Consider the following 23979-nt stretch of genomic DNA (forward strand, 5'->3'; position numbering starts at 1 on the left):
AACGGAAGGGGGAGTCAGACATCGGATCTCGCCCTCCAAGGAACCACCTCTGATTCTCCACCCTCGTAGATCTCATGCTTCTCAAGCACCGCTGGTGGTGGTGTGTTTGTTGCAGGTGGTGTGTGTGTGTGTGTGTGTGTGTGTGTGTGTATGTGTGTGTGTGTTTCTCTTGTTCCACCACCACACAATAGGACCTTCACAGGAGAAATGGCATTCAGATGTGGGCATCAGCCATTGCTAATCTCCTCATTATAACTGTAACGTATCTGCTGGCCTCTCTGCCCGCCTATAGACACAAGATGATTGATAAGTGAGGGGGAAAGAAGGGGGGGGGGGACGAGAATGCAAGGAACAAGAGGACTTGAAACATAACCCCGCAGTGCAGCAGATATATTTCCAGGATGCTATAACATGATTTACTGCAAATAGTTCCACGGCATTAAAACAACTCTCTTTTTTTATTATTATTTTCTGTGTGTGCCGCTTCAAAGAGGAACGCTGCGGGCTCATAAAAATGCAAAAGAACAAATAAGGGGCCTCTAAGCCCAATTTATACGCCATGCCCACTGTGCGGTGGGACACATATAATCTGTAAAATGTCAGCTTCAAAGTTCTGCAGAGATTGGTGTTAGCCTCGAACGCTGACCCCGGCGACTCTAGCTGGGCCTGCCTGCTCTTTCGCCCAGCTGTTTTAAATAAACGTCCTCCATTTTTTACAGAGATTGTTCTCAAGAGCTCGACACAAATAGCAGTAATAATATTAACTCTCGTTGGAGACAGCAGGAGGGAGAGAGAGAGAGAGAGATCTCTACCTTTGCGGAGAGTCTTTGCAAAAATTTTTTTTTTAAAAAAAGAAGCCAATCAAAGAGTTACCTCATGGAGAGGGTGGTGGGTTAATAAATATGTCATTGTGCTTGAAAATATTTAAACAAGATTGAGGGGGGAAAGAGTAAGATATACAACAAAAGGAAAGCATATTACTGGGGCTTCCTGTCAAAATACACAAGGGAAGTACTTCGTTTGACCATTTTCCTCATAAAGAGGCACAGTAGGCCAAAACAAACAAAGCGAAGGAATCTGGTTTATTCCACCGCTGGATACTGGAGTCTCTTGACTTCAGTGAAGTCAGGCGAAGAGGCCAAACCCGGTTCTCCATGACAAGAGTTATTCACTGAGTGAGGCCAATATGCTCAGAGTGACCCTGTCTTCAATGGCTCTGTAATGGCTCCTTTGGTTGCCGCCATATTGGATATCGTCCTCTGCATGATGAAGGCTCATGGCCATCAGGAACCCATTCGCACCATGCAATTAAAGTGCTACCATACTGTTTAAAACAGTCATGGATTTCCCCAAAGAATTATGAGAGCTGTAGTTCCAAGGGCATACCCTCCAAGATTTCTCCGATGAAAATGCGTATGTTCTATTCTTCTATTATTAGTGTACAACCCGAAACAGAAAACCAAGAAACACCCATGTACAGGCCCTCCAAATTTTCTTTATTAAATCTATATCCCGCCACATCTCCCCAAAGAACCCAGGGCCAAGGAATCTGTCACAGATCAATCTGTTGATCTGTCATTAGGGTTTCTCCTTTTTTCCAATCTGAAGTTCCCTTTTCCATACCTGGACATCAGTTTGCCTTAAAAAAAAAAAGTTCTTGTGAACATTAACCAATATTTTGGTGCACATTTTGCATGCAATTGTGCTCAACGGATGTAGATTTGCAAGCAGTTTACAACCCTAGAGTACTAGGGTTAGAGTACTAAAAGAGATTAAAAGCCGTTCAACTTCCTAAGCGTTTGAGTAGGCTCGTCTTAAAAAAAGGATGTTTTCAGCAGGTGCAGGAAAGAGTACAACGAAGGCGCCTGCTTGATCACAATGGGCGGGGAGTTCCAAAGGTTAGACACTGTTACACTAAACAATAAGGTAAAGGGACCCCTGACCATTAGGTCCAGGCGTGACTGACTCTGGGGTTGGGGCGCTCATCTCGCTTTATTGGCCAAGGGAGTCGGCGTACAGCTTCCGGGTCATGTGGCCAGCATGACTAAGCCGCTTCTGGCGAACCAGAGCAGCGCACGGAAACGCCGTTTACCTTCCCACCGGAGTGGTACCTATTTATCTACTTGCACTTTGACGTTGGCAGGAGCAGGGACCGATCAACGGGAGCTCACAACATTGCGGTGATTCGAACCACCAACCTTCTGATCAGTGCCACCCACGTCCCATACACTAAACAATTGGGTTCTTACAAATGTGGGACGGGTATTATGTGGCATCCGTAGGAGTGCCAATTCTGCCAATCAGAGCACACATGGAGTAAGGTTAAGGATGCTGAGGGTTGTTAGGGGAGCCTTGTTCCTAGGTTTTCCCAGTAGTGATGTATGGAAGTGAGAGCTGGATGTATGGAAGTGAGACCATAAAGAAGGCTGATCGCCGAAGAATTGATGCTTTTGAATTATGGTGCTGGAGGAGACTCTTCTGAGTCCCATGGACTGCAAGAAGATCAAACCAATCCATTCTGAAGAAAATCAGCCCTGAGTGCTCACTGGAAGGACAGATCCTGAAGCTGAGGATCCAATACTTTGGCCACCTCATGAGAAGAGAAGACTCCCTGGAAAAGACCCTGATGTTGGGAAAGATGGAGGGCACAGGGGGAAGGGGACAACAGAGGACGAGATGGTGGGACAGTGTTCTCGAGGCTACCAGCATGAGTTTGACCAAACTGCGGGAGGCAGTGGAAGACAGGAGTGCCCGGCGTGCTCTGGTCCAGGGGGTCACGAAGAGTCGGACACAACTAAACAACAACAACAATTCCCCTCACGTTTCTCCAGTGTTTCTAACCTTCCCCTCAGGGAACTCTGGAAATAGTAGCTCTGTGAACGGACTAGGGGTCTCCCGGCAACTCTCAGCCCCCCCTTGGAAACTACAATTCCCAAGATTCTTTGCAGGGGAGCTGTGACTATTTGTACTTGTGAACTGCCCTGACATCTTCAGAGGAAGAGCGGTATAATCATCATCGTCATCACCTGTTTCAATGTTGTTGTTATATGATCTGAAGAGAAACCTGCAAAAGCCTTCTGGGAAATGATTTATAATGAGTTGAAAGAAATGGTAAAGATAACTTTGGGGGGGGGGGATCAGAAGTTTTTCTTTTAGGTATAATTGGTGAAGTACCTAGCAAACAGGAAAAGAATGTTTATGTATGCTACCACAGTTGCTGGAATGATTTATGCCCAAAGATGGAAGGAAGAAACAGTTCCCATCAACGAAGATTGGCAATTAAAATTAATGGAATACGCAGAAAATGAGAAACTCGCCGGAAGAATAAGAAATCAAGAAGAGAGATTTTTTTAGAAATAGAAGGGGGGAAATTCATTGACTATTTGAAGACATGCTGCAAACATATAAAAACATTAGCAAAACTGATATAAACACATGCAGTAAGGGACAATTAAAAGGAAGATAAGGGTAAAAGTGTAAATATATTTGAATTGGATATTGGATAATAAATAAAAAGATTTAAAATAACCACAGAAAGGAGGGGAGGGGAGTTGAGGGAAAGGTAAATCTTTTGTAAAGATTCTGGGTTTTGGGGTTTTTTTTGTTAAAATATTCGTGAAAGGTGAAAAATAAAATTGGTATCAAAAAGCAAAGTTGCCGTGCAGATGGGGCCAGAGATAACTAGGATTTTCCTTATTATCCTGCAGAGGGCAGCATTGCCCTCCAAACTTCGCCAGTTGATTCTCTAGGCTGCAAGGCAAGGAAGTCTTTCCCTGGAACAGAGAAGCTGGTATTTGGACAAAGGGTCATTCCCTCCCTCAAACATGTGGACAGAGAGCATCTAAACTGGGTTGTCTATGTCCCAACACAGTCTTGCACCCCAGTCCTAAACCATAGGGCATAAAGGTAAAAGGGACCCCTGACCGTTAAGTCCCGTCGCAATCGACTCTGGGGTTGTGGTGCTCATCTCACTTTATTGGCCGAGGGAGCCAGCGTACAGCTTCCGGGTCATGTGGCCAGCATGACTAAGCCGCTTCTGGCGAACCAGAGCAGCGCACGGAAACGCCGTTTACCTTCCTGCTGGAGAAGTACCTATTTATCTACTTGCACTTTGATGTGCTTTCGAACTGCTAGGTGGGCAGGAACAGGGACCGAGCAACGGGAGCTCACCCCATCGCGGGAATTCGAACCTCCGACCTTCTGATCGGCAAGTCCTAGGCTCTGTGGTTTAACCCACAGCGCCACCCGTGTCCATAGGGCATACCTGGTACAATTTCTTCCTACTGATCACTTTCGGTTTCCACTCTGATCCCATCTGCTTTCGCTTTTCTTTATTGGTTAATTCTTGCCTTGTTCCTGGTGTTGCTTTCTATCACTGTCATAAAATCCCAGTAAAAACTATTATAAATATATATATATATTAAACATTAGTATCATGTCCTGTTTTGTGAGACTTCATTGCTAGTAGGGCATCACCAAATACAAGGATATATATCACCCTCCCCACCCTACCCCACAAAAAAGGAAGACAAAAGAAGGCATTTGCAGGGGTTGGGCTAGATGACCCTCAGGGCCCTCATATTTACAGAACCACCTCTCCTGGTCTGCCCCGCAGAGGACCTTAAGGTCCATGAATAACCATAGTTTAGAGGTCCTGGGCCCTAAGGAAGTCAGACTATCCTCCACCAGGGCCAGGGCCTTCTCAGTGATGGCTCTGACCTGGTGGAATGCTCTGTCCCATGAGACCAGGGCCCTTCAGGATTTAACCTCCTTCCGTCGGGCCTGTAAGACAGAGCTATTCCGCCTGGCTTTCAATTTGAGCTTAGCCTGATCTTTTATTCCCCTTCCTTCCCTCCCTCTCCCCTTTTTATGAAGATTACCCGCTCTGGGATCCCACAGCTAATTCTCCCCTGGTCTCCTCGCTGGCCCAAATAGGACTAATTTAGCCAGCTAGCCCTGGTGATCATCTAATGTTTATTGGATGGTTTTCCCCCCTAAATTAGTTTTTGAGTTCTGAATTTATTGTTATTCACGTTTTATACTGTATTTTATACTGATTTTTGTTTTTACATCAATTAAGTGTTTTAAATTTGTTGTTAGCTGCCCTGAGCCCGGTTTTCTGAACCGGGAAGGGTGGGGTATAAATAAAAAATTATTATTATTATTTATTATTCCAACTCTAAGATTCTAGGTCTGCATCTATGAACCTCCATTGGTTGAAGTTGAGCCAGGCACAGCCTCCTAGGCTAACCTACCTCACAGGGTTGTTGTGGAGCTGGAAGAACCTTGAGTTCCTTGTAGGACAGCGTTGAAAAGTGGGGTTTGTGTTATTACATTTACTATTGTTTTGCTATGTCGTTATGAAATTGTGACTATATTCTTGCGTTGCTATGTGATTATGAAATAGTGGTATATAAACAACCCCAACAAAGGTCCATATAGTTAAAGCCATGGTTTTCCCAGTAGTGATGTATGGAAGTGAGAGCTGGACCATCACAAAGGCTGAGCGCCGAAGAATTGATGCTTTTGAATTATGGTGCTGGAGGAGACTCTTGAGAGTCCCATGGACTGCAAGAAGATCAAACACATCCATTCTGAAGGAAATCAGCCCTGAGTGCTCACTGGAAGGACAGATCCTGAAGCTGAGGCTCCAATACTTTGGCCACCTCATGAGAAGAGAAGACTCCCTGGAAAAGACCCTGATGCTGGGAAAAATGGAGGGCACAAGGAGAAGAGGACGACAGAGGACGAGATGGTTGGACAGTGTTCTCGAAGCTACCAGCATGTGGGAGGCAGTGGAAGACAGGAGGGCCTGGCGTGCTCTGGTCCATGGGGTCACGAAGAGTCGGACACGACTGAACGACTAAACAACAACAATAAGGATAAAACTGTGAATTGTGATAATGGATCAGAAAGATGCTGTAACAGTATAGGCAGTCTGTGACTTCCTGCGTACCATTGATCTGAAAAGTCTTGCTCAGTTTTTGGGGGGTTTCTTTTCTTTCTTTTTAAATAGCTGCAATTTCGTAGCACCCTTTCCAAACTTTCTGCAAGTTAAATCCCTAGGATTTTGTGCTGGAATTGTAGGAGATGTCTATCTGGAAGGGGTGGGGGTGGGATTTCTACCCCCCCTCCCAACCCTCCACCCCTCGCTCTTGGTGATTATGTCTCATTACCCTTGTCTGGCAAACCCATCGTCTCGCCTTGATTCCTCAACTTTTTCATGCAATAACACTTGTAAATGCTCACCGCAAGCTTAAATATTTCTGCAGTGACTAATAAAATCCATAAACCAGATGCAGACACTTGCAATGCGGGATGAATCAATCCGTTGTGTGTGCAAGCGAGGGCAGAGAATATGCTGTGGGCAGCTAAAATACCGGGATGGGGGGCAGAGAGGGGGGGGGAAGCAACAGCTGATTTTAAATGCCTACATCCCGACTTTCTCCCCAGATACCGAAACGGGCGAGAATGTTTGCGGAATACATATAGAATCCTTGCCCAAAGAGCACGCTTTAAATTTAAATTGCTTTGTATCTTACTTAAATGAAAACAGTGGGGGGGGGCATTCCATTGTTAAATAATTTTTAAATATTTTCAGTAGAAAGATTAGATGTTTTCTTTGGGCAAAAAAAAAAAATTCCAACCCCCAACCATTTCTGCTTAAAAACCTCCAAGGAAGGAGACTCCACCATTTCTCTTAGGGGTCCATTCCACCCCTGAGCAGCTCTTACTGCCAGAAATTTATTCCCAGTGGTGTAGCATGGGGAGAGGCTGGGGGGGGGGGACTGTGGCCCCAGGGACATTTTTGGGATGGGGCGAGATCAGGCACCCCCGTGACAGGCTCCCTCGTTGAAGCCTGGCTCCAGAGCGCAAGGGAACTGCCACGGAGCAGCTTTCTGGCGCATGACCGCAGCAGCTCTGCCCATCTCTGCTGGGCTGCGGCATGCAAGGGACAGTGAGCTCCCTCTGCGCCCCCCCCCCCATAAGGCTTGGTTTCCAGACCCTTGATCCCATAGCCAAGCATCCTGTCCTCACAGTGGCCAACCAGATTACTGTATTTTTTGCCCTATAGGGCGCACTGGCCCATAGGACGCACCTAGTTTTTTGGGGGGGGGGGTTAAAAAAATTATCCACCCCCCCAGCCGCGGGGCTGGGGCGGGGGAAGCCCAAGCTTCCAGGCATGCAAGGCTTGCGGACATCTGCCCAAAGCACAGGGCATGCTCCAGAGCGTGCCCTGTGGTTCGGGCTGCAAGCTGCCACCGCAAGCCTTGCACGCCCAGCTGGACCTTGCTAGGCTTGCGGATAGCTTCCTGAAGCCTGGAGAGTGAGAGGGGTCAGTGTGCACCGACCCCTCTCGCTCTCCAGGCTTCAGCGAAAGCCTGCATTCGCCCCATAGGACGCACACACATTTCCCCTTCATTTTTGGAGGGGAAAAAGTGCGTCCTATAGGGCGAAAAATACGGTACATGAGCACAAGAGCGTCACTCTCCCCTCTCGTGGTGTCCGGCCACTGGCATTCAAAGGCTGTTGGGAAATAGCCACCTTGGCAAGTCACCATGGATAATCCTCTCCTCCGTGACTTTGTCTCATACTTTTTTAAAAACCTTTGTTGGCCACCACTGCCCCTTGTGGCAGTGAGTTCCACAGTTTAACTATGTGCTGTGTGAAGAAGTGTTTTCTTTTGTCCCAAATCTCCCAACATTCAGCTTCGTTGGATGCAGTGGCGTAGCTTGGTGGGGGGGCACGGGGGGGTTGCCCCAGGTGCTAAATTCTTAGGGGCACAAAATTTCAACACCCCGTGCTGCACGCTCCATTGAAAATGGCTTCTCCATGTGAACCAGAAAGTGACCTCTCCTGGCAATGGCTCTTCTTTCCTTTTCACTGCGGCTGCGATCTCCTGGGTGACACAGACGCTGTTAGGCAGTTGAATGCTCATGCACACGCTGTTGGTTTCCCTCCCTCTGTGCAGCCCCGGGCACTGGCAACCCACGCTATGCCACCGATTGGATGCCCACGGGAAACAGACCATTGGCCATGCTGGATAGAATCACAGAATCATAGAATTGTAGAGTTGGGAGGGACCACGAGGATCTTCTAGTCCCGGGCTCAGCAAGCTTTTTCAGCAGGGGGCCGGTCCACTGTCCCTCAGACCTTGTGGGGGGCCGGACTATATTTTTTTTGGGGGGGGGGGATGAACGAATTCCTATGCCCCACAAATAACCCAGAGATGCATTTTAAATAAAAGCACACATTCTACTCATGTAAAAACACGCTGATTCCCAGACTGTCCATGGGCCGGATTTAGAAGGCGATTGGGCCGGATCCGGCCCCCGGGCCTTAGTTTGCCTACCCCTGATCTAGTCCAACTGTCTGCAATGCAGGAATACGCAGCTGTCCATTTCCAGCTGTGAAATGTAAATTAAAAGAGGGTGAATTTTTCCACATGTGGTGGACATGCAAAAAAATGAAAAAAAGGGGGGGGGGAATTGATATATAACGAAAGAAAAAAACTGTTTAAATATACCTTCCCAAAGAAACCAGAGGCTTTCTTACTAGGGATAATAGGAGATGAAGTAAGAAAAGAGGATCGTAAGTTATTTATGTATGCTACGACCGCCGCTAGGATTCTCACGGCCCAGAAATGGAAAACCCAGGAGATCCCAACGTTAATGGAGTGGCAGATGAAAATGTTTGAGTATGTTGAATTGGCGAAAATGACTAATAAGATTAGATACCAAAAAAGTAACAAAGTTTGAAGAGGAGTGGAGTAAATTTGTTGTGTATATACGGAATAATTGTAGACGCTTAAAAACTGTAGCAGGGTTAACTTAAATCTTGTGACATGGGTGGAGTGTAAATAAGAATCTGTATGAGTGGATGTTAATTTGGGGAAGCCGAAGCAGGGAAGGAAGGAAGTCCGAGAGCGACAAAGTGCAAGGTAAATAAGAAAACATTAAGATGCTGAATGTAAGAGTATAACACCGGTCTTGAAAGACCTACATTGGCTCCCAGTACGTTTCCGAGCACAATTCAAAGTGTTGGTGCTGACCTTTAAAGCCCTAAATGGCCTCGGTCCAGTATATCTGAAAGAGCGTCCCCACCCCCATCGTTCTACCCAGACACTGAGGTCCAGCACCAAGGGCCTTCTGGTGGTTCCCTCACTGCGAGAAGCCAAGTTACAGGGAACCAGGCAGAGGGCCTTCTCAGTGGTGGCGCCCGCCCTGTGGAACGCACTCCCACCAGATGTCAAAGAGAAAAACAACTACGAGACTTTTAGAAGACATCTGAAGGCAGCCCTGTTTAGGGAAGCTTTAAATGTTTGATGTATTACAGTATTTTAATATTTTTGGGGGGAGGCCGCCCAGAGTGGCTGGGGAAGCCCAGCCAGATGGGCGGGGTATAAATAAATTATTATTATTATTATTATTAGGGAGGAATATGCAGTGTCCCATACGGGGATAAAACCTTGGTCTAAGCAACTGATGGATGGAGCTGATGTGAGTTGCTGTTCAGCAATATTTGAAGGCCACCGGGTTCCCTACCCCTCTCTTCTTATAGAGTCTCCTCTGAACTCCTCAGAGGAAAGACCGAGCACACAAGCGCATGTGTGCGCATTCAAGGGAGAGGAATAATGCTCTTTCCAAGAGCATCTCCCCGTCCTGCTATCCCCCTACCCCTTGGGAGCTGTGTGAATTCGTGGCCAGATCAAAACGAAGCCCTTCTGTGTGTGTGGTTTGCATTTTCCCGTATGGCAGATAGCAGGGAGGCCATTAACAGAATTAGCCGCAAGCCGGCTGCCCTGCCAGCACATCAGGTTTACCAGCATTCTTAAGCTTGCGCCTGAATAATAAAGGTAGCCGGTGTGGTCTGCAGCCTCTTAAACATTCCTTGTGTTTTCGTTTTATTAGCATAACCCCTGTTAGCCTGAAAGAAAGAAAAAAGGCACCCCAAAGACTTACCAGCAAGTTGCAATGTTCTCTGTTTAACACCGAATTGGACTCCGGGGAGTATGAAGGACATTTTGGCAAGAGGGTAGGGGTTGGGGGTGAGGTTGAAGGAAGGAGCTTTAAAGCATTTTACAAGAGGGGCCTGCTAAACTGCAAAACTACCTGGTATCTAAGCAGCGGTTGAGGCTGCGCCTGTTGCTCTCAGAAAGGGCTCAGGCATATGCTGGTACCCACCGCCGTGAAGTTAAGAAGAAGAAGAAGAGTTTGGATTTGATATCCCGCCTTTCACTCCCTTTAAGGCGTCTCAAAGCGGCTAATATTCTCCTTTCCCTTCCTCCCCCACAACAAACACTCTGTGAGGTGAGTGGGGCTGAGAGACTTCAGAGAAGTGTGACTGGCCCAAGGTCACCCAGCAGCTGCATGTGGAGGAGCAGAGACGCGAACCCGGTTCCCCAGATTACAAGACTACCGCTCTCAACCACTACACCACACTGGCTCTCTTAGACTTAACCTGCATGAGAAAATCCCCAACTGAGTCCAACTTTCTGTTTCTGATGGTGGGTGCTTTCAGGAAGCCCACAAGCCACCCTCCAAGCATCCCGGTTTTCCTGGGACAGTCCCAGAATTACGAGAGCCATCCCGGCTTCCAATTTGCTCCTGCAATATCCCCAATTCCCTATTGCCAATGCTGCCACCATCAAGCTCAGAGAGGAGTATGAGCTGGCTCTTGTCCCGAGCAGCAGCTGTGAGGGAATGTCTTCTTGCCTCTCCATGGCCGCTGATGCCAGCCTCGTTCTCGTGGGCAGCTTGCAGAAGCTCTGGAGAACAGGCGAGGAGGAGAAGAGGTTGCCACGACTGCCAAGGCCCAGCCCTGCATGGTGTGCCAGCTCTGAGGGGCAGAGGGCAGGGCCGCCCTGGTTGGGAAGAAAAGGGGAGCACAAGAAGTCTTGGGGGGGGGACCACTCTGCGTCCATCTAATAAAGGTAAAGGGACCCCTGACCATTAGGTCCAGTCATGACCGACTCTGGGGTTGCAGCGCTCATCTCACTTTATTGGCCAAGGGAGCCAGCGTACAGCTTCCAGGTCATGTGGCCAGCATGACTAAGCCACTTCTGGCAAACCAGAGCAGTGCACGGAAATGCCGTTTACCTTCCCACCAGAGTGGTACCTATTTATCTACTTGCACTTTGATGTGCTTTTGAACTGGTGGGTTGGCAGGAGCTGGGACCAAGCAATGGGAGCTCACCCCGTCATAGGGATTTGAACTGTTGACCTTCTGATCGGCAAGTCCTAGGCTCTATGGTTTAACCCACAGCGCCACCTGCATCCCACTTGCGTCCATCTTACCAAGAGCAAAAGGCTGCCTCTCAAAAAAGCTAGCAGGTCAGGGAAGAGAACAACCCTTCTCCCAAACCTGTGAGATTGTGGGGAGGGTATTTGGTCATACAACTATTCAGCAGTATTGTAGAGTTCAGCCCCTGATGACTATAATCATGCTAGAGGTAAAGGACCCCTGACCATTAGGTCCAGTTGTGGCCGACTCTGGGGTTGCGGCGCTCATCTCGCTTTACTGGCCAAGAGAGCCGGCATTTGTCCGCAGACAGCTTCTGGGTCATGTGGCCAGCATGACTAAGCCGCTTCTGGTGAAACCAGAGCAGTGCACGGAAACGCCGTTCACCTTCCCGCTGGAGCGGTACCTATTTATCTACTTGCACTTTCACGTGCTTTCGAACTGCTAGGTTGGCAGGAGCAGGGACCGAGCAACGGCAGCTCACCCCGTCATGGGGATTCGAACCGCCGACCTTCTGATCGGCAAGCCGTAGGCTCTGTGGTTTAGACCACAGCACCACCCGCATCCCTGTAATCATGGTACCTTTTCTGAATTAATGCTGGAACAAAGCATTCAGAGATGCAGCGGGCAACCTCCTCGGTGCACGGATATGCTGAGCTCACAAGAGCCTCAGATCATGCAACTCATTCATCCATCCACCTGCTTTGTCTTTAATCCTCCCAGTTAGAGAACAACTAGCTCGGGGCCAAGCTACACCTGCTGTTAAACGCTAAGCTTTTGCATCACATTTTAATGTCACTTTCATGTTTTTCTTTATCGCTTAATTTATGCATCGCTTCCTGCGAAGCACCTTGAAATGATTTCACACCATGATGAAAGCAATGCACGAAACAATTTCATATGTAAAAAAGTTAAAATAATTATGCACACCACACATACATGTGCACGCACACAATTGTATATACGTATAAAAAATTCAAATAAATTCATAAACAGAGTGGCATAAGAAATTCCACTTGGAAGTAGGTCTGATCTGCAGTCTCCAGGTTTGTCTGATCCCTTCCAGGTGGCAGGTGGAGGGGTTTAATATCCAGGTAGTTGAGAAGGCCTTTGATAATCATGTTATTGAGAAGACAGTGCATGAAGTTTATAAGCTTAGGCCTGGCAGAAGCTGGCTACAGATAAGACACCTGAAGTGGAAGGCTGCCCTCCTCCGCTCCTCTCTCCCAATTAACCTCCATCTCCTGGGCTCACTCTGTAATGTGACTAAGGGCGTCCCCCTGTGACATCATTGGGCCTGGGTCCTGAAACATCAGGAGCTGGGAGTTTTCAGGGACAGCCCCAAATTTACAGAAGCCATCCGGGTTTCTGCTTTGATCTCAGAATGTCCCACTGTTCCTTAGGACATCCCTATTTTCATCAGAGGGTATGGAGTTGTGCAACCCCTGGGCCAAGGAGATAAGTAACTATACAACCTTTAGAAGAAATCTGAAGGCAGCCCTGCATAGGGAAGATTTTTTTAATGTTTAATGTTTTTTTTAAAAAAAGTGTTTAATGTTTTGTCATGTTTTTATATATGTTGGAAGCATCCCAGAGTGCCTGGGATGACCCAGTCAGATGGGTGGGGTATTAACATTACAGTGGTACCTCAGGTTAAGAACTTAATTTGTTCTGGAGGTCTGTTCTTAACCTGAAACTGTTCTTAACCTGAAGCATCACTTTAGATAATGGGGCCTCCTGCTGCCGCCGCACCGCCGCTGCACGATTTCTGTTCTCATCCTGAAGCAAAGTTCTTAACCTGAGGTAATATTTCTGGGTTGGCAGAGTCTGTAACCTGAAGTGTATGTAACCTGAAGCATATGTAACCCAAGGTACCACTGTATTATTATTATTATTATCATCATCATCATCATTAATTATCATTAATTATTATTTAGTATGTACCTATTTTCATTGGAGAAAGGTTGGGTGGTATGTTCTTCTGATCTGTCAATCCTAATTAGGGATTATTGCAACTTAATTCCATTTTTAAACTGCAAACGCACCAACCTGTGGGGCAAAGGAGTCAAAATAGGAAGATCAGAGCAGGAGAGGGTTATTGAGAGGTGGCAGACTTCAACATGTGCTGTTTGACTCTTAAACTAATGTAAAAACACGGTGCAGGCGGGTCCTTGTTCCTGACATTACTTTGCTTAAAATTAGACCGATCAATTCCTGCCGCCTGACCTCATGGGCCAAGAGTTTCCGAGTGAATTTACCTGTTGAGGTGCCAGTAACATTAATAGAAGCTGGAGCGGGGAATAACTGGGCACTTCACTTCCCTCATCTCATCACAAACATCCCTCTGGCTCTTAACCCTCCACAGATTATCTTGCACTCCAAAGGGCTTTGACGTCCCTTGTGCCAAAGGGGGCGGGGAGAATGATGCCAGCTCAGGAGGACATACCCTGGCAAGTAAATTGTTTACCACTTGTGGGTCCGCTTCTACAGAGGCCTCCCAGAATGGACCCTTTTGCCTCCAGGCCTTCCCCCCAATCTTCTGGCTCTTCCCTCTGCCACCCGCAGCTTTGAAAACTTTGGCCTTTGTTTCCCAGCGAGTAAACTTGGTGAGCGGGACGTGGGTGGCGCTGTGGGTTAAACCACTGAGCCTAGGGCTTGCCGATCAGAAGGTCGGCGGTTCGAATCCCCGCAACGGGGTGAGCTCCCGTTGCTCAGTCCCTGCTCCTGCCAACCTAGCAGTTCGAAAGCACATCAAAGTGCAAGTAGATAAATAGGTACCACTCCGGCGGGAAGGTTTGCCAGAAGCAGCTTAGTCATGCTGGCCACATGACCCGGAAGCTGTACGCCGGCTCCCTCGGCCAATAAAGCGAGATGAGCGCCGCAACCCCAGAATCCGTCACGACTGGACCTAATGGTCAGGGGTCCCTTTACCTTTACCTTTAAGCTTGGCGAGCACCAGCCTACTGCAGACTTGAAGCGAATCCCTTTCGCAACAGTCCTCTCTCTGCAAGCCTTGCAGGACCTCAGCGTAAGGAGGCAGCCTTGCTGGACATCAGCTGCTAAACAGCCCCTTATTTAACGGGGTTCAAGAACGATCTTGGCTTGAGCAGGACATAGGAGGGGGGAAATGGGGTGGGAGAGAAATGAAAAGAACTGTCTGTCTGGTGTGGCACTGCTCTCAAGCTTGATCTGGGAGCTGCAGTTCGTACCGAATGCTGCAGCACAATTGCTGACGGAACTGTGGAACTCCCTGCCTACTGACATCAGGCAGCCTCCCTCACTCTACTGTTTTCGGTGCCTGCTTAAAACATTTTCATTTCAGCAAGCCTTCCAAGACTAGTAGAATGCTGGCCTCTGTTTCAGTCTGCTTTTAGTTTATTGCCGATTTTATCTTCTGACTGTTTCAAAGAATTGCTTTCGCTGGTAGTTTCATTCTTTTGTTCTCTTTGAAAGCAGCTTTGAGGGTGGCTTCTTTTTTCCAATCAAGCAGTGTATAAATTTTATGAATCAAGTAATAAAATAAATTACGGCTTCACAGGCCAGATTGCAAACCCTCCAAGCATTCCTATTTTCCAGGGACGTCCCTGATTTAGAAAAGCCGTCCTGGATTCTGATTTGATCCCAGAATGTCCCGCTTTTCCTTAAAGGTAAAGGTAAAGGTACCCCTGCCCGTACGGGCCAGTCGTGTCCGACTCTAGGGTTGTGCGACCATCTCACTTAAGAGTCCGGGGGCCAGCGCTGTCTGGAGACACTTCCGGGTCACGTGGCCAGCGTGACGAAGCTGCTCTGGCGAGCCAGCACCAGCACAGCACACGGAAACGCCGTTTACCTTCCCGCTATAAAGCGGTACCTATTTATCTACTTGCACTTAAGGGTGCTTTCAAACTGCTAGGTGGGCAGGAGCTGGGACCGAAAGACAGGAGCTCACCCCACCGCGGGGATTCGAACCGCCAACCATGCGAGCGGCAAGCCCTAGATGCTGAGGTTTTACCCACAGCGCCACCCGCATCCCTTAGGATGTCCCTATTTTCATTGGAGAAATGTTGGAAGGTATGGAGTTATCTGACTCCTGAGCCATCTGAAGGCAATCCAGTATAGGAAAGGGTTTTTTAAAAAATGTTTAATGTTTTATTATGTTTTTATATAGGGACGCGGGTGGCGCTGTGGGTAAAACCTCAGCGCCTAGGACTTGCCGATCGTATGGTCGGCGGTTCGAATCCCCGCGGCGGGGTGAGCTCCTGTCGTTCGGTCCCAGCTCCTGCCCACCTAGCAGTTCGAAAGCACACCAAAAAGTGCAAGTAGATGAATAGGTACCACTCCAGCGGGAAGGTAAACGGCGTTTCCGTGTGCTGCGCTGGTGCTGGCTCGCCAGAGCAGCTTCGTCACGCTGGCCACGTGACCCGGAAGTGTCTCCGGACAGCGCTGGCCCCCGGCCTCTTAAGTGAGATGGGCGCACAACCCTAGAGTCGGACACGACTGGCCCGTACGGGCAGGGGTACCTTTACCTTTACCTTTATGTTTTTATATACAGTGGTACCTCAGGTTAAATACGCTTCAGGTTACATACGCTTCAGGTTACAGACTCTGCTAACCCAGAAATATTACCTCGGGTTAAGAACTTTGCTTCAGGATGAGAGCAGAAATTGTGCAGCGGCGGCGCGGCTGCAGCAGGAGGCCCCATTAGCTAAAGTGGTGCTTCAGGTTAAGAACAGTTTCAGGTTAAGAACGGACCTCCGGAACGAATTAAGCACTTAACCCGAGGTACCACTGTATATGTTGGAAGCCTCCCAGAGTGACTGGGGCAACCCAGTAACATGTGTGGGGTATAAATAGAAAAATTATTATTATGGAATGGGACGTCCCTATTTTCATTGGAGAAATGTTGGAGGGTATATTGAAGGAGTGTGGAGAGTCTTGGACCTATAGCAGGTGGTGTGACAGGATTGGTCCTCTAAGACCACCTGATTTGGAAGACCAGGAAGATTGCGGTCTTCATTATTTGCACCACAATCTGAGCAGTTTACAGCGATGTCCTGCTGCCACTGGCCTAGCAGACAAGAGCACAATTTTCAGGGACTTTGGCAGGGGCACGATGCCCAAAGTATTGAGAAGCAAAGGGGAGGGACTCTGCAACTTGCCTTACTTGTGCAAACTCGGCTGGCCAAACTCTGAGCTCGGTGGCTGGCGGGGCCTGACTCTGCGTAGCAATTCCTAATGTTCTTAAATGCAAATCTGTCCTATATTTCCCTGGGGCGGCTGCTTCTACCATGCCTACCTCGGTTACCTCACTGCCCTGTTTTTAGCTCCTGAAGACTCTGCACTCTGAATGGCCTGGGACGAATTTACGAAGCCCATATCTGTATATGGGATAAACGGTAGTAACTGGTCCAGAATTTCCCCCCTTCCAGCCAGAAGCCGGAGCATAAATCTTTGAAATATGTGTTGAGCCAGCTGCCGCATCATTTAAAAATAGTTAACTTGGTGCCAATAAGACAGATCACTCAACATGGGGGCCGTAAAGAGAAAATCAAAGGCATGTGCTTGTGCCCTGACGGAGGCAGAGCCTTCCACCCCCCACCCCCCATTGCAACCAGCCCCCTCCCGCTGAATACTTTACAGTGTTACACATCCCCCCCCCCCCCCGGAGGAATTGTCTACTGTCAAACATTGATTTCTCCCTGCCCAGGAGGGCACAGACAGCTTCATGTTGCACTGAAGTCTGGTGGCATCCGTCCCAATCCCTTTTGTCTGACATTATGCAGAGTCTCCTCTACAGCTTAACAAATTTACAAAACATATTATGAAGAATTTTTCTGACAGTAAGAGCTGTTTGACAGTGGAATGGTCGCCCTTGGGAGGCGGTGGGCCCTCTTTCCATGGAGAGTACTTTTAAGTAGAAGTTGGATAGCCATCTGTCACGGGTGCTTTGGTTGAGATTCCTGTTTGCAGGGGGTTGGACTAGATGACCCTTGGGTCCCTTCCAGTTCTACAATTCTGTATACTGTAATTTAATAATAATAATAATAATAATAATAATAATAATAATAATAATAATAATAATTTTTATTTATACCCCGCTCTCCTCAGCCAGAGCCGGCTCAGGGCAGCTAAAAACAATAAAATTACAGTAAAAACATAATAGGAAAAAACTAATTTAAAATGCAATTTAAAATGCAGCCTCATTTTAAAAGTAGCCCATAGATCAAAACCATAAGGGGAGGGAAACATAAGGGTCAGACTGAGCCCAAACCAAAGGCCAGGTGGAACAGCTCTGTCTTGCAGGCCCTGCAAAAAGATGTCAAGTCCCACACGGCCCTAGTCTCTTGTGACAGAGCATTCCACCACGTCGGGGCCAGTGCTGAAAAGGCCCTGGCACTAGTTGAGACCAATCTAACCAGCTTGCGACTTGAGACCTCCAAAATGTTGTCATTTGTGGACATTAAGGTCCTCCGTGGGGCATACCAGGAGAGGCGGTCCCATAGCATACAAAATAATAATAATACTGAGAAGGAGGAGGATTAGTAATTATCACATGAACATAAGGTGGGCCTTGCTCCCAGTGTTTAACTTAGAACCCAGCCACTGCAGCTAGTAGCCTTTTGCTTCCTTAATACATCATATTTTTATGTAGCCATATAAACTACCGTATTTTTCGCCCTATAGGACGCACTTTTTCCCCTCCAAAAATGAAGGGGAAATCTGGGTGCATGCTATGGGGCGAATGCAGGCTTTCGCTGAAGCATGGAGAGCGAGAGGGGTCGGTGCGCACCGACCCCTCTCGCTCTCCAGGCTTCAGGAAGACACCCGCAGCCTAGGCAGCCCTGTGGGAGGTCCCGCAGGGATGTCCAGGCTGCGGATAGCAGCCTGCCGCCCGGCGCGAGGGGCGCCCTAAACAGAGCGCCCCGCATGCCGGACAGACATCCGCAGCGTGGGGAGCCCTCCAGGAGTTCCCCGCAGGGCTCCCCACGCTGCGGATAGCAGCCTGCCGACGGGCGGGTGGGGCGCCCTGAAGCAGAGCGCCCTGCGCGCCGGGCAGACATCGGCCAGCCCCACAAGCTCGGGGGGACAGCAGGGAGGCGCAGCGCCGCCACCCCGCTGTTCCTCGACCTGGTTCGGTTTCACCGACCTGCTTTTGGGGGGGAAATAAAGGGGAAAAAATTTCCTTTATTTCCCCCCAAAAAAACTAGGTGCGCCCTATGGGACGGAGCGTCCTATGGGACGAAAAATATGGTATTTGCCATAACGAAAGAGAGGGAAACTCCCGCATGATATTCATGCAAACTAAACTGCAATAGTAATTATTCTATCTATTTCCCAAAGTAATTTGGCCGATTGTGTCTTGCACCTTATTATTCCAATATTTTATAAATAATGTTTTGACAAATGTATTCCATCTTCTTGGCATATAAGCTAAATTTCCAAATCCTTAATAAAAAAAAATTCTATTGTGGCTGCCCCCTGCCCCATCACAATTCCTCATATTTGAGCAGCTGCTAATGAATTAATACTCTTTCCGAGGCCACATTAAAGACAAGGAAGTATTAAGGAGGCATTTGGAATGGGGTCCCCCTGCCCCCGACACAGAAAAAGGATTTTGGCAAAAGGAGGGTTCTCCGATTTTTAATGCATAGCTTTGTGGCACTTTCCCAGTTTGAGCCACTGGGATGATTTATTAGTCAGCTGCAGAGCCAGCAGGGACACTGTTCATGGCTCAGGGCCACAATATCTCAAGGACCACCTCTCCATATGAGCCTATCCAGACCCTGAGATCATCCTTTGAGACAATTCTTCATGTGTCTCCTCCACAAGAGATCCAGAGGGTGGCAACGGGACCTTTTCTGCAGTGGCTCCCCATCTGTGGAAGGCTTTCCCCAGGAAGTCTCACCTGCAGACCCTCCGAGTGTCCCTATTTTCCGGGGATGTCCCTGATTTAGAGAAGCCGTCCCTGTTCCCGATTTGATCCTGGAATGTCCACATTTCCTTTGTTGTTGTTTGTTGTTTAGTCATTTAGTCGTGTCCGACTCTTCGTGACCTCCTCGACCAGAGCACGCCAGGCACTCCTGTCTTCCACTGCCTCCCGCAGTTTGGTCAGACTCATGTTTGTAGCTTCGAGAACACTGTCCAACCATCTCGTCCTCTGTTGTCCCCTTCTCCTTGTGCCCTTTCCCAACATCAGGGTCTTTTCCAGTGAGTCTTCTCTTCTCATGAGATGGCCAAAGTATTGGAGCCTCAGCTTCAGGATCTGTCCTTCCAGTGAGCGCTCAGGGCTGATTTCCTTCAGAATGGAGAGGTTTGATCTTCTTGCAGTCCATGGGACTCTCAAGAGTCTCCTCCAGCACCATAATTCAAAAGCATCAATTCTTTGGCGATCTGCTTTCTTTATGGTCCAGCTCTCACTTCCATATATCAGGAGCCACTTTTACTTAGGACGTCCCTATTTTCATTGGAGAAATGTTGGAGGATATGGAGTTATCCAGCCCTTGAGCTGTATGAAGGCAATCCTGTATGGGGATTTTTTTTAAAAAATGTTATATTATGTTTTTATATATGTTGGAAGCTGCCAAGAGTGGCTGGGGCAACCCAGTAAGATGTGTGGGGTATAAATAGTAAAATCATCTGTCAGGGAACTGCCATCAGTGCCGGAGGGAGAGAGCAAAATCCAGAGGGATTCTGGAGAGCATCCCGGGATTGGGAGAGGCAGCCCATCTTCTGGGAAAGAGAATCAGCGTAGCTCCAGTGGAGAAGGGGGGCAGATGGGGGAAGCGACGAGGCGGTCCCATGACTCCTTGCCGGGGACCAGCGGGGAGAGTAGGGGTCGTCCGCTGCCTACGCCCTCCTTGCGCAGAAGGCTTCCGCGCAGGGAGAGTAGGAGAAGACTAGGCATCAAAGAGCTTCTTTGCTGGAAGAAGTTTAAGAAACGCCCACTGACAGATTCTGCCAGCGATTGAGTCAGCCACAGGTGAGTGGCTGTCTGGACAGAAAAGGTTCACTCAGGCAATCCAGCCAGGTGTTTGCACCGGCTTACGCACGAGCAACCCCTAGAACCATTACATCATCATTATGAAATGGAACATTCCTATTTCCATCGGACAAATGTTGGAGGGTGTGCTCTCCTGGTGCCATCATTATACACCTTTAGAATCCAGGCAAAAATGTTCCTCTTCAACCAGGCCTTTGGTTGATTGACATCTAAAGCCCTTTTAAATGTGTTGTAGGAGAGGGGATTATTGGTTTGTTGTTGTTGTTGTTGTTGTTGTTTGCTGTGTATCTTGTTTCTATATTGTGATTTTATGTTGTAGAGCACCCTGAGATCTCTTTCTTTTAAGGCTATATTCCTTTATTCTCAGTTATGATGGAATTCACAGATGGAGAATACTTTCATTTATATATATATATATTATTATCTGTGAAGGGATTCTTACTAGGAGCTGATATTTTTATCATTCCCTTTGGAGCTGCGTTGTGTCTTTGCCCTTTTGTCCTTGTGGGCTGCTTATGGTTAACATTTTTTTTATTCTTTGCTTTCTTCCTTTCTGTTATGTTTGCACTTCTTAATTTTTGTTAACAAATCTATAAAATAGCTTAAAAAAACAACACCAAAAACGACTTGGTTTTTAAAAGAACGTCTCCAACACTGAGGTCCAGCTCTGAGGCCCTTCTGGTGGTTCCCTCACTGTGATAAGTGAGGTTACAGGGAACCAGAGGGCCTTCTTGGTGGTGGCACCCGCCCTGCAGAATGCTCTCCCACCAGATGTCAAGGACATAAAAAACCACCTGACTTTTAGAAGACATCTGAAGGCAACCCTGTTTAGGGAAGTTTTTAATGTTTGATGTTTTGTCGGGTTTTTAATACAGTGGTACCTTGGTTTAAGAACAGTCCTGCTTACGAACAATTCTGTTTACAAACTCCGCAAAACTGGAAGTAGTGTCCCGGTTTGCGAATTTTGCCTCAGTCTACGAACGGAATCTGAACGGTGGAAGGGCTCCGGTGGCGGGAGGCCTCATTACGGAAAGCGCGCCTCAGTTTAAGAACAGTTTCAGTTTAAGAACGGACTTCTGGAACAGATTAAGTTCATAAACCGAGGTACCACTGTATTCTGTTGGGAGCCACCCAAAGTGGCTGGGTATAAATAATAAATTATTATTATTATTATTATTATTATTATTATTATTATTATTATTATTCAATAGGATGCCTGCATTTGCAGGGGTTGGACTAGATAACCCCTTGCTTGGGGTACCTTCCAACTCTGTGATTCTATGATTTGGCGTTGTTTTACAGCATTCACTGACAGATAGATCTGCGGTTGGCTCTGATCTCTCTCCTTCCCCCCTTCACCGCAGTATGTGCCATTTGTTTCAGCAGTCCTGATTAAGTCATGAATTTACAAGCAAGCGTTCCATCAAGACTGAATCAAAGCAGATGTTTGGGTTTCCTGCAGTCAAGGAGGCATCAGTCAGAGAGAGCCTTGCGCATGTCTGGTTGGGTACAGCTCCTCAGGCCCACCCCACTTTTCGCAGCACTTCAGGAGGCGAGTTCACTGCTGCAAAAGTTTAATTTCAAATCAGGCTCCTTAATAATAATAAAATGCATAAAGTCTTTGCATTCTGTCACACAGCCTCCAAATTTGGTACCAAAGTCTTTTCTATCCTGTAGATGGGGAAAGAAGCAGAGTGGAAAAAAGTTTAATAATATTCTGTGGTAGGTTAGGAGACCAACACACACACAAAGGAAGGCTGTTGCCAATGCTCTGGCTTTGGGAATTGTCTAACAGCTGCTGCTGCCAAAACCATAGGCAAGGAAACATTTTTTGACGGGAATATTTAAGAGGAGAGTAATAGATTTGCACAACCTTAGGAATAACGGAGTGGGGTAGAGGAGAGAAAGGGACGCGGGTGGCGCAGTGGGTTAAACCACAGAGCCTAGGACTTGCAGATCAGAAGGTCGGCGGTTCGAATCCCCGCGACGGAGTGAGCTCCGGTTGCTCGGTCCCTGCTCCTGCCAACCTAGCAGTTCGAAAGCATGTCAAAGTGCAAGTAGATAAATAGGTACCACTCCGGCGGGAAGGTAAACGGCGTTTCCGTGCGCTGCTCTGGTTCGCCAGAAGCAGCTTAGTCATAATATCCACATGACCTGGAAGCTGTACGCTGGCTCCCTTGGCCAAAAAAGCGAGATGAGCGCCTCAACCCCAGAGTCGTTCACGATTGGACCTAATGGTCAGGGGTCCCCTTTACCCTTTAGAGGAGAGAAAAGACATATAAAGTCGACTGATACCAAACCATCGGTCCATGTTGTTCCATCCTGCCTCCTGAAACTGGCAGAAGATGTCCAATCTCTCAGGCAGAGAGAGAAAGATCGTTCCCAGGCCTCTAGGGTAATAGGAGACACTCGATTCAGTTCACCTGTAAAAGCAAACTTACCAGATTAGCATTTTCCTAAACTACATACAAACCAAAATACAGCCATCTGCCAAAATCTGCAATGCGCAAAGCGGTTCCCCAGCCAAGCAGGTTAAACAGTCCTGGTTTCCCTGAAAGATTCTGGGATCTGTAGTTTGTTAAGGGTGCGAAGGTTGTTAGCACACCCCTGTTGCCCCTCTCTGAGCTGCAATTTCCAAAGCGATTTACATATCCTCCAACACTTTGCCGATAAAAATAGGGATGTCCTATTCCATCATCATCATCATCATGTTATTATTTATACCCCCACCCATCTAACTGGGCTGTCCCAGGCACTCTGGGAGGGTTCCAACATATAAACATAATAAAACATAAAACTTTGTTTTTTTAAAAAATCCCCATACAGGTCTGCCTTCAGATATTGTCTAAAGGTTGTATAGTTACTTATCTCCTTGGCTCAGGGATCACATAACATTTCTCTGATGGAAATATATAGTAGTACAGTGGTACCTCGGGTTACATACGCTTCAGGTTACAGACTCCGCTAAGAAGAACTTTGCTTCAGGATGAGAACAGAAATCGTGCTCTGGTGGTGCGGCAGCAGCGGGAGGCCCCATTAGCTAAAGTGGTGCTTCAGGTTAAGAACAGTTTCAGGTTAAGAACGGACCTCCAGAATGAATTAAGTACTTAGCCCGAGGAACCACTGTAGTAGTAGTAATAGTAGTAGTAATAATAATAATTGTTGTTGTTTTATTTATACCCCGCTCAACTGAGTGGGTGGCTCTAGCTACTCTGTGTGGCTTCCAACATATATAAAAATATAATAAAACTGTAAACTTCCCTATGCAGGGCTGCCTTCAAGATGTCTTCTAAAGGTTGTATAGTTACTCATCTTCTCAGCTTGGGAGTCACATAACGCCATGCCCTCCAACGTTTCTCTGATGAAAATAGGGACATCCTAAGGAAAAGTGGGGTATTCTGGGATCAAATCAGAAACTGGGATGGCTTCTGTAAATCTAGGACTGTCCCTGGAAAACAGGGTGTGTGTTTAACCATCCCACTTCCCAGGGAACTTTGAGACTCTTCCGAAGCATTTGATTGTCAGCAGCTGGAAACGACATCCGGCCCAGATGGGCTTTACCTTGGTCAGATCCAGCAAAGCATTATCAGGCCAGGAATCTGAACAGCTTTAATTAAATTGCTTTAAGAGCAGACTTAACCCTAAGCAGGCCACGTCTCCCAGCCGAGAAGCATTTTAAGTAGATGTGCTGGCCGTGCCGTCCAAATAAACAGAGCTTCCCCTATGTTCCGAGCGCATAGCCCCAGGGAGTGCGCCAA

General features: G+C 47.6%; 1 long non-coding RNA gene across 1 annotated transcript in view; it reads left to right on the forward strand.

The window, feature by feature from the left end:
* The first annotated feature begins 2498 nt into the window (after positions 1-2498).
* Positions 2499-23979, forward strand: part of LOC310678044 — a 71760-nt gene continuing 50279 nt past the window's right edge. The window contains exon 1 of the long non-coding RNA XR_014511581.1: positions 2499-2821. This is a non-coding gene — a long non-coding RNA (uncharacterized lncRNA). The remainder of the gene's footprint in view (positions 2822-23979) is intronic.

Source organism: Podarcis tiliguerta, assembly GCF_965153285.1.
Source record: "Podarcis tiliguerta genome assembly, chromosome: 1".
Classification (NCBI taxonomy): Eukaryota; Metazoa; Chordata; class Lepidosauria; order Squamata; family Lacertidae; genus Podarcis; species Podarcis tiliguerta.